Raw genomic sequence first — 10972 nt, 5'->3', positions numbered from 1 at the left:
AAAAAAGAAAGAAGAGAAGAGAGAAAAGAGAAGAGAAGAGAAGAGAAACTGGCTCAGAGAGTGTGATGGTTCTCCCCACAGTCACACAGCAGAAAGGGAGGCTCCAGGAATGCTTCCTAAAGGAGGTGGCAATGGCCCTGGGCCAGCAGGATGGAGGGTTTGACTGGGCCAACAGGCAGAGGGCTGGTGTTCTAGGCGGGGTGAAGAGGAGGAGGGGGGCTGTCCAAGGGGCATAGCAGTCTGAGCCCAACACCCAACATAGGGTGCAGTAGAGTGTGGGTGGGGCTCAGGGATATGTGCTGAGCTGACCTGTAGTCGCAGGGCAGGAATGAGCTGTCTGGGCTCCTGACCCCACCCTGCACCTTGGCCCCGGCCAGTTCCTTCTGTCTGGGCAGGAAGGGGTGCTCTGTGGGCTTGGAGGCTGCAGGCGCCTTCCTGGGGACTGCTCTGTGAGCAGTGATAAAATATTTATCAGCCAGCAGCTGGGCTTCCCTGCACAGGGTGCAGTCGGGGGCAGCTCCCACCCGAGCCTGCAGGCTGAGTTCTGCTGAGTCATGGGGGAGCCCAGTGAGCCACCTGCCCTCAGGCTCCTGGGCCCCCTCTGCCCTTTGGCCACGTGAACACCTCCTAATGTGTAAGCCATTCAGCTGCCCATAAGGCCAGGCATCCAGCATGCTTAGTGCTGAGCAGGGTTTCAGAGCTCACCCCCAGGAGGGTGCAGACCTCAGCCAAGGTCGCAGGGCAAAGGACACCCGTGGGCTGGGATTCCGCCTGTGCCCACCCTGGCAGCATCCCACCTCCTGAGTCCTCTCGGCACCCAGCAAGGTAGGTACTCTTTGCGTCTGGTTTTAGACGTGGGGATGCCTAGGCATGGAGACGGGGCGCGGCGTGTCGGGTCTCATAGCCCTTAGCGGCTGAGTGGAGATTTGGCCTTGGTCTGTCTGACTCCAAGACCCTGCTGTGTGCCCCTGCCCCGGAGGAGCCCCACTCCGTTTCAGCCCTGAATCAGGACTAGGGTGTCTGTCCACTCTGATGTGACACAGTGCTGTGACTTCGGGTTTGTGCTTTTGATTTTTAGAGTAGCAGCAACAACAAAAAAACAGTAGCAGATGGCTTCTTCTACTGCTGCGTGGGGTGGGACGAAGAGCAGGGGGTTCAGATTCTTTTGTTCACTCATTCATAAAAAGCATTCTGGGTGCCCTGGCCAGGGGCCAGCGCTCGAGGCTCCAGGGACCAGTGGGGGACGTATCAGATAGACCTGCCCTAGGGGAGCTTATGCCATGGTGAGAGAAGTCAGAGGGGTGGGCTTAGTGCCTGGGCCTGGTCACCTGCTGTGTGACCTCGGGCAGGTTGCTTCACCTCTCTGAGCCTCAGTCTCTAATTTGTGAATTCGGGATAAACTTGGCTTTTTCTCTGAGCAAGCAAGGATCACACCTGTGTTCTTATTCTTTATCACGGCCTCACATCCACCAAAGCCTGCGGACACAGATCAGCCTTTGCACCAGCTCCAGTTTCCAGAGTAGGCCCTGGCAGGCTTTGCATTGGCTCGTCCAGGAAATAACCGTGAGCTGGTGCTGGGGGCCTTAAGGACAGGCTGGTTTTAAGGTGGAAGTTTTGCCTAAGGTGCTCAGAATTCTGAAGGGAAGTGCTGGTCCCCAGAGCCACGCATGCAGCAGCTGTGAGAGGGAGCGGGCTGCATGCAGGCTCTTGATGGGAACCTTGTGGGTGGTCGGGTCATCTCCGACGCCCAGTTCTGGGCTGGGCCCTTGTTGCACCCGCTCACCACCTGCCCGGACATGCAGTCTCTTCCTGCTCACTCTCAGCCTTCTGTCCTCTAGGCCTTCCTCCTGCTGTTCCTATGCCTAGTCCGATTTTCCTGCCATCCTTCACCTGCTGGGCTTTTGCTGGCTCTTTTTTTTTTTTTCAGATGGAGTTTTACCTTTGTTGTTCAGGCTGGAGTGTAATGGTGCAATCTTGGCTCACTGCAACCTCCGCCTCCAGCGATTCTCCTGCCCCAGCCTCCCGAGTAGCTGGGATTACAGGTGCGTGCCACCACACCTGGCTTACTTTTGTATTTTTATAGAGATGGAGTTTCACCATGTTGGCCAGGCTGGTCTGGAACTCCTGACCTTAGGTGATCCACCTGCCTCGGCCTCCCAAAGTGCTGGAATTACAGGTGTGAGCCACTGCGCCCTGCCTGCTGGTTCTTTAAGCCGCTGCTGGAAGGCATCCTCCTCTAGAAATCCTTCCTGGCCGTCTCCTGTTCACCCCAGCCCGGGCAGACCCACGGCCCTCCCAGCGCCATCTCACCCCGGGCTCTGCTCATGCCTTTGGGCCAGCACTTGTCATACAGAGCTTCTCTGCCCTGTTCCCAGGTCTCCCCGACAGCCTGGGGCTGCTTTGTGTGATTCATCTCTGGGTCCCAGGGCTCAGCTGGAGGCTGGCACAGAGTGGGACCCCAGCAGCATTCGATGAATTGAGAGCATGAGTGAGTGACAGAAATGCTTTAGGGGACAGGAGGCACCTGCGTTAGGGGACAGGAGGAAGCCTGCAGGTGCACGCGGGTGGGGCACTCGCTGCTTCTGTGAACCGTCTGTGCAGGCGGGACCTCTGGTTTCCTGGCCTTCCAGGATGATGGATGGTCAGCCAGACAGTGGAAAATTAAGATTTCTGGGGCCTTGAAAGCGACTGCTATGGGAGTCAGTGCCCTGGGGGGTCAGGAGCACTGGCCTTCAGGTCTAGGCCTCTCCCCTTGTAGCTGAGTGACCCTGAGTGACTGCCCCCTCTCCTAGGCCTCAGAGGACACCTGGGGCCACCCCAGGTCCATTCTGCAAATGCAGCATTTATTCCTGCGAGGGAGGTGGGCAGAGGCAGGCTTGTGTTCTTAGGATGCTCACACTGGTGTCCCACAAACACACAGACAGAAAAAAGACCGAAATGAAATGTACCGAGATGGGGAGCGGTAATTTCCCTGGTGGTTTGTTTCTTTTTCCATTTTTTTTGTATTTTTCAAATTGTTAGAGTCCCTTCAGTGACTTTGAGCATGCACTGAGAGCCCAGTAACACTGGGGGGCAACTGCCATAAAGACAGCCTCGGCCGGGCGCGGTGGCTTATGCCTGTAATCCCAGCACCTTGGGAGGCCGAGGCGGGTGGATCACCTGAGGTCAGGAGTCCAACACCAGCCTGACCAACATGGGGAAACCGCATCTCTACTAAAAATACAAAAAAAATTAGCTAGGCATTGTGGCGCATGCCTGTAATCCCAGCTACTCAGGAGGCTGAGGGAGGAGAAGCGCTTGAACCCAGGAGGTGGAGGTTGCAGTGAGCCGATATCACCCTATTGCTGCCTAGGCAACAAGAGCGAAACTCCCTCTCAAAAAAAAAAAAAAAAAAAAGACTCAGCCTCTCCCCTCTGGGACATTTAGTCTGATGGGGGAGGCTGGTCAGAAGACATAGAGCCATGATGTGATTGGAACTTTCACAGAGGGAAGCCTGGGGCTCAGGAAGCCCGGAGAAGACCCCAGCCCAGCCTGAGGGCTTGTACAGGTGCCACTGTGCTGAAGGGTGGCTACGAGGGAGGCGGGTGTGTGGGTGAGGGTGAGTGTAGTGTGGCTGGAGACTTGGAGGAAGGTGAGTAGGATGATGAGAGACCCACAAGGAGGGAGGGCTGGACCTCAGCCTGAATGAGTGGGTTTGGTTGGGGGAGCACTGATGTCAGGTCCCTCCTGGGAGCTGCTGTGATTTGGGGCTTTCTACTTTATTCAGTCAACAAACTTTTCTCAGAATGAGGCTGCTCGGGGCCGTAGGGCACAGATACTGATGTGGCCCTTTAGGGTCACAGGGTCCAGGGTTCAAGTCCCAGCTCCACCACTATCCAGCTGTGCAACTTTTGACAGTTTGCTCTACCTCTCTGAGTCTCAGATACTTCATCTTTGAGATGGGCAGAAGGGCACCTGCCCTGTGGCTTCCTGTGAGGAAGTATAGAAAATGTGGGCACAGCCCCTGGAATGGCATGTCCCTCCCCCACCCTAAAGTGCACGTTTAGTAGAAGGAAAAAGGGGATGGGGAAGGATGGGGGTTAGGGACAGAAGTGAGCATCTGAACCTAACAGGAGGGCTGGTCCACACCTAGTGGGGCAGCAAGGGGCCCTGCCACAGCCTAGCCAGGAGGTGGGCATCCCAGAGCCGCAGCCGTGGCAGCACTGCCTCCATGGAGGTCCCACAGCAGGGCTCACCAGCCTTTGCCCTCCCCACCCTGGGTGCCTGACTGCCCCGTGGGAGCTGCTGCGTCTTCCCATGCCTGCCCACCACGGCAAGCGGGCTGGGACGTCTCTCTGAGCCACAGATCCCCTGGTTGGAAGGATAAGGGATGGACACCTGGTCTCAGACTCCCCCACACACACCAGGGCATGTTCCTGGCTCCCTGCCAGAGCCTAGGTGCCTGCTTAGAGGCTCAGAGTCCCCTGCCAGGAACTCAAGGTGACACAGTGGTGGCAGTGTGTGACAGAGGAGGGAGCCAAGATGGGGTTTGAGAGCCTGGGGCAGGGCAGGGCAGTGCTGGGGCACAGGCTGCAGGACCCGGACAGAGCAGGGTCGGACTACAACATGGTCTCCACATTCGTGCATCCCGGCAGCTCTCACTGGACCCTGGCATTCCAGGGCCACGATTATCTGCCAGGGTAGCACCGCAGCGGCTCTTCCTTCCTCACCCTACCATGCCACCAGTGGTTGCTGAGTCTGTTCTCTCTCCGCCCCGGCATCTGCAGAGCTGGAGTGCTGATCCTCCTCTCCTGGCCTCTATGTGAGGCTCAACTGACACCAGCCCATGAAGGGCTCAGCATGTGCCTACCACATAGTAGGAATCTGCAGGATGGTGGCTGTTCACCCGGAGGGCCAGCCTTCCTTGGACTGGATTCCTGGGAACTCAGGGAAGTGCTCTGCAAAATGTTAGTTAAAAAAAAGTTTGGGGCCGGGCGCGGTGGCTCAAGCCTGTAATCCCAGCACTTTGGGAGGCCGAGACGGGCGGATCACGAGGTCAAGAGATCGAGACCATCCTGGCGAACACGGTGAAACCCCGTCTCTACTAAATAGTACAAAAAAAACTAGCCGGGCGTGGTGGCGGGCGCCTGTAGTCCCAGCTACTCGGGAGGCTGAGGCAGGAGAATGGCGTAAACCCGGGAGGCGGAGCTTGCAGTGAGCTGAGATCCGGCCACTGCACTCCAGCCTGGGCGACAGAGCGAGACTCCGTCTCAAAAAAAAAAAAAAAAAAAAAGTTTGGGAGGCCGGGTGCAGTGGCTCATGCCTGTAATCCCAGAACTTTGGGAGGCTGAGGCAGGTGGATCATGAGGTCAGCAGTTTGAGACCGGCCTGGGCGACATAGTAGAAACCCCATCTCTACCAAAAATACAAAAATTAGCTGGGCATGGTGGTGGGCACCTGTAATCCCAGCTACTCAGGAGGCTGAGGCAGGAGAATAGCTGGAAACCAGAAGACAGAGGTTGCAGTGAGCCAAAATTGCACCACTGCACTCCAGCCTGGGCAACAAGAGTGACACTTCATCTCAAAGAAGAAAAAAAAGTTTGGGAAACATCCCTTTTTGGGGAGTCCAGCAGACAGTGCAGGCACAGCTCTGTGGAGGCAAGGGTGGCTGCTGAACTCTGTTTCACCCTGTGTTTTCCAGCCTTATGGGACCAGGGGCCTTGCTGGGAAAGAGCAGCCACTGAGCCCCAGGGGGACACCTGTGCCTTGTGTGGCTGTGCAGAGGGGGCTGTGGGACTCACGCAGGGCTGAGGCAGGAGGTGATGTGGGCAAACTGCCCTGTTCAGAGGTCCCTGTGGCCACAGCCTGGAGGGCAGCCAGGAGGAAGAAGCCCAGCCACAGGGAGGCCGATGTGGAAGGGATGCTGTGGCCAGAGCTGTGGCCTGAGAGAGCAGTGGCTGGAGGGAGGAGCCGGCAAGAGTAGGAATCTGTGGGGCCCGGGAGACAGCACAGAGGGAACCTGCACCACGTGGCCATGGACCTGCCTTACCACTGGCCCACTGAGTCGCAGAGGGCGTGGCCACTGGCCCACTGAGTTGCAGAGGGGCGTGGCCAGCAGAGCTGAGATGTCCTCAGGAGAGGAGCCAGCCCAACGAGGTGGAGAGGCCTGCATGCTAGGGGTCAAGGTTAGCCACACTGCCTTGCTCTGCTGGCCCCAAAGCTGAGAGGACCCTCCAGGGAGGCCTCTGGTCACAGTGCCAGGCAGATTATGGGAAGGCAATGTCACGGTCACTGAGCTCAGGTGAATTTCCTCCTTAAGCATACTCTAATACAGGGGATGCCATAGGCAGAGAGTGGAGAGACTGGGGGAAGGAGGAGGCAGAGGGGGAGGAGGAGGGGGAGGGAGAGGAGGAGGAAGAGGAGGTGGAGGAGGCCCACCCAGGCCCCAGCCAGAGCTCTTCATCCACCTTCCTCCGTGGCTATCAGCTGGGGTGCCTGGACATAGCCTCTGGTGCTGGGCTCTGGATTCCACCATGTGCCCCCGCTGGCCTCTCTGTGCCCATAGGTGAAATGAAGACCCCCTGCCCCCCACACTCTGCCTTCTCACAGAGCAATTATGAAAGCCTGGTAAAGACACGGAGGCTGGCACTGGGGACTGATTTGGCCAAGGTCAGATTTGAATCCAGCACTTAGTTCAGGGCTGGCACATAAGAGGTTGTCAGGAAATACTTGAGTTAAAAGGAGGCTGCAGATGGCTCTCTTGGCCCGGGAATGTCGCAGAGACAAGCACGGTACCTGGTGCATGGTCGGAGCTAAGTAGCTGCTAAGCCATGTTATTACAGGAGCCACCTAAGGAAATTGCCGCTCTCATTCTGCAGGGCCGCCCAAGGCCTCTTTGAGCCCACCAGGGAATGTGCCCACTGTAGCGGGTGGCCTGGACAGTACTGTCCTCCAAACACAGATGTGTGTGTGGTGGGGCAGGGCTATGGAGAAGACTTTGGTGGATTAGGTTACTCCAAGAAGGGTTTTGCAGGATGAATAGGAGTTGGCCAACCAGACCAGGCTTAAGGGAAGATCATCCCAGACTAAGTGAACGGTGAGCATGTGGACATGAACTGAGCCTGGCTTCCAAGGACAGAGCCTTCTGCCAGGAAGCCGACCTCTGCTTTCATTCACTCAGGAGGTTTCAAGGAGGCCCCTGGGTCCCCTGCCTCTCCTCTCAGACACCCTGGGAGCTGATGGCTCAAGCTCCCTGCAAGAAACTGGGAGCTTCTAACCGCATGGCCACCCTCTGGCCTTATCCCTGCAGCGAAGCCCTGGAGAGCCCCTTCCTGTCATCCGCCCCTTGAGTCTGGGGAAATTCCCGTGGGCCAAGCCAGTGCTTGGGGAGTGACAGAGTTTGTAGTCAAGATACCCACCTCGAGGGCCACCTGGCAGCCCCAGCTCCTGAGGAAGAGGCTTCTTGCCTTGGCCCCAACCCATCTGCCACCCACGCCCAGAACCACAAGACAGAGGGCCCAGACCTCGGTTACTCAAAACCAGAAACTGCCGAAAAGATCTGAATGAGGAGTCCCCTTGGGGCCAGGGCCAGGTGTCTGGGCAAAGCCATCCTCCCACGCCCAGCACCCCGAAGGAGGGCAGGGGGAGCAGGGAGTCAGGAGGCTGTATCTACCCTGCCAGCTCACCCTGCCTCAGGCTCCAACAAAGGGCAATTCATGGACCCTTGGGGACCCCTGAAGGCAGGTCCCCTAACTGGCCTCAGATCCAGTCCCTCTGGGGTCCCAAGAGCCCTGGCTGCAGAGTCACCCCCTCTCCCCTCCCCATGACTCATTAGCTGCATCCTGAGCCTCAGTCTCCCCATCAGTAAGATGAGAAACCTACTCGTGAGCCACCCGCGGGATGGAAGCAGCTTCTGCGCATGAGCAATTGTGTCCACCCCTGTCATCCTTGATAGGGTTCATGGATGGCTGAAGAGGGGCCAGCCCAATCCTTTGGCAGAAGCCCTAGCCCAGGAACAGTAGCTGGGCCCCGCGCGGGGGTTGGTTTCATTGGCTCTGACTGCAGCGACAAGTGGGTGTGTCCCCCGCACTGGGTGGGGGCCTCGAAACAAGGACTTCTGGAATTGATTGAGGATCCAGGAGGGCCCAGGCCAGAGGGGTGGGCTGGGGAGGGGCCTGGGGCTTCTCAGTTAAACAAGCCACCTGTGGCCACCCCAACCCCCTACCCCAGTGTCCACAGAGCCTGAGCTGTGAGCCCAGTGAGGCCAGGAACTGGAAGTCAGGCTGACCCAGCCTCAAGAGTGGTAGAAAATGTGCTGGTGATGGCCAGGCACGGTGGCTCATGCCTGTAATCCCAGCATTTTGGGAGGCCGAGGTGAGTGGATCACCTGATGTCAGAAGTTCAAGACCAACCTGGCCAACATGGTGAAACCCTGCCTCTACCAAAAAAATACAAAAATTAGCTGGGCATGGTGGTGGCAGCTGAGTAGCCCCAGCTACTCAGGAGGCTGAGACAGGAGAATCGCTTGAACCCACAAGGTGGAGTTTGCAGTGAGCCGAGATCACGCCATTGTACTCCAGACTGGGCAACAGAGCGAGATTCAAAAGAAAATGTGCTGGGGACAATGGGGAAGAGCAAAGAGCACGGAGGACCAGGGTCAGGAGGCCCGAGGGTCACCTCCTACCTGCACTCCAACCGCCTGTGCTGCCTGGCACTGCCCAGCGTGCACCCGCCCCCAACCCTCTGCCCAGGGCACTGTTGTGAGGTTAGGGGCAGACAGTGGGTGTGGGTGCCGAGCACAGGGCCAGGCTGATGTCATTGTCCACAGTGGGGGAGCAGCCCCTTCCTGTCGCTCTGGTCTGTGCTCCACTTGGCCGTGCTGGGTGAGGTCATCCTTCCAGGCGCCGGTGAAATGTCACCTCTGGAGGCTCAGGCCTCCTGCCTCCCAGGGCTTCTGGAGCCTCCCTTTACTGCCCTCTTGTGGCTCTCAGGGGAAGGGAAGTGGCAGCTCGGGACTCAGGGCCTGGCATGAAGTAGGCACTCTTGGAGTGGAGGCTGCTGGGGTTACTGAAGGCTTGTGCAGTGTTGGGCGGGGTCACCGTGGGAAGCGTGTGGCTCCAGAGTCACAGCTGGACTCTGATCTCACCCCTTCCACTCACTTACCCTACAACCCGGGCAAGTCAGCTTTCCCTCGGAGCCTCCGGTTCCTCTTCTGAAAAATGTGGGTGGAAATTCTGGCCTGTGGGTCTGCCCCGGGTCGGAGGGTAGATGGTATGCAGTGCCAGCAGCCAGTAGGGCCTCCGTGAGTAAGCATGTGTCCTTTACCCCATGCACCGGGACAGTCCTGCTCTGCTGGTGACCCTACATATCCCACTCCTGTGCAAGACCTCAGTCTCACCATCTGTAAAATGGACAGCAGAGGCCAGAATGGACAGAGCAAGACCCTATCTCAAAACAAACAAACAAAAAAGGATTTATCCTCTGTCTGGAATAGAGCCATGTGTATTTAACCACAAAAATGTTTTCCCTCCTCCACCCACAGAGAAGGGCTGTGCTTATCCCTCAGCTTCTCCTTAAGGTGGGAGCCAAGGCTTCTCTTTCAGAGAAGCCAGTGAAAGCCACACCCCTCTCCCCAGTGAAAGCCACACCCCTCTCCCCAGTGAAAGCCACACCCCTCTCCCTAGTGAAGGGCACACTCACAGCCACCGTGACTCTGCCAGGCGTGGGCTGTGGTGCCTGACACCCTCTCAGACATGCCCAGACACATGCTGGAGTTGCTCAGAACTTATACACAGAATCCCGAGCACCAAGGGAGGGGCCAGAATCAAAGCCGAGATACGTGATGCCCCTTCCGCCTAGCTTTGTCCGCTTTCAACCCAGATAGCGCCCAGAAAGACGGTTCCACTTGCAGGCCCTACACCCAGGGCCCTGGCTTCCATGGTACTATCCTTTCTCCCTAGGGGAGCACTGTGATGATGCCACACATTAGAAGTTCCCCTACTGGGGCCGGGCATGGTGGCTCACGCCTGTAATCCCAGCACTCTGGGAGGCCAAGGCAGGTGGATCACCTGAGGTCAGGAGTTCGAGAGCAGTCTGGCCAACGTGGTGAAACCCCGTCTCTACTAAAAATACAAACATCAGCCAGGTGTAGTGACACACACCTGTAATCTCAGCTACTTGGAGGCCGAGGGACAAGAATCCTTGAACCCAAGAGAAAGAGGTTGCAGTGAGCCAGGATCACACCACTGCACTCCAGCCCGGGCGACAGAGTGAGACGGTCTCAAAACAAACAAAAAAAAAAGAAGTTCCCCTATTGGGCACCTGGCTTTTACGGCGTCTTGTTCTATTCTTGTGGGGTTTCTTTTGTTGCTGTTGTTTTTATTTTTTGAGACAGGGTCTCGCTCTGTCGCCCAGGCTGGGGTGCAGTGGCATTAACTCGGCTCACTGCAACTTCCACCTCTTGGGATCAAAAGTTTCTCCTGCCTCAGCCTCTTGAGTAGCTGGGATTACAGGTATATGCCACCACGCCTGGCTATTTTTTATTTGTTTGTTTGTTTTGAGATGGAGTCTCTGTCGCCTAGGCTAGAGTCAGTGATGCGATCTTGGCTCACTACAACCTCCACCTCCCAGGTTCAAGCGATTCTCCTGTCTCAGCCTCCTGAGTAGCTGGGATTACAGGTGCGCACCACCATGCCCAGCTAATATTTGTATTTTTAGTAGAGACGGGGTTTCACCATGTTGGTCAGACTGGTCTCGAACTCCTGACTTCGTATTCTGCCTGCCTTGGCCTCCCAAAGTAATTTTTGTATTTTTAGTAGAGACGGGGTTTTGCCATGTTGGCCAGGCTGGTCTTGAACCCCTGACCTCATGATCTGCCCACCTCAGCCTCCCAAAGTGCTGGGATTACAGGCACGAACCACCATACCTGGCAAATACGATATTTGATTCCTTCTTTTACATCTTTTTTTTTTTTTTTTTTTTTTTTTTTTTTTTT

At 56.8% G+C, this 10972-nt stretch overlaps 1 protein-coding gene across 2 annotated transcripts in view; it reads left to right on the top strand.

The window, feature by feature from the left end:
• Positions 1-392: 392 nt before the first annotated feature.
• PRR5 (proline rich 5) overlaps positions 393-10972 on the top strand; it is a 64709-nt gene continuing 54129 nt past the window's right edge. For both annotated transcript variants that reach the window (XM_025399923.1, XM_025399922.1), the window contains exon 1: positions 393-825. The gene's annotated coding sequence lies outside the window, so the exon portion shown is untranslated. The remainder of the gene's footprint in view (positions 826-10972) is intronic.

The sequence above is a fragment of the Theropithecus gelada genome, chromosome 10 (genome assembly GCF_003255815.1).
Source record: "Theropithecus gelada isolate Dixy chromosome 10, Tgel_1.0, whole genome shotgun sequence".
In the NCBI taxonomy this organism is placed as follows: domain Eukaryota; kingdom Metazoa; phylum Chordata; class Mammalia; order Primates; family Cercopithecidae; genus Theropithecus; species Theropithecus gelada.
The sequence above is the reverse complement of the archived record's forward strand: the minus strand, read 5'-3'. Positions and strand labels throughout refer to the sequence as shown.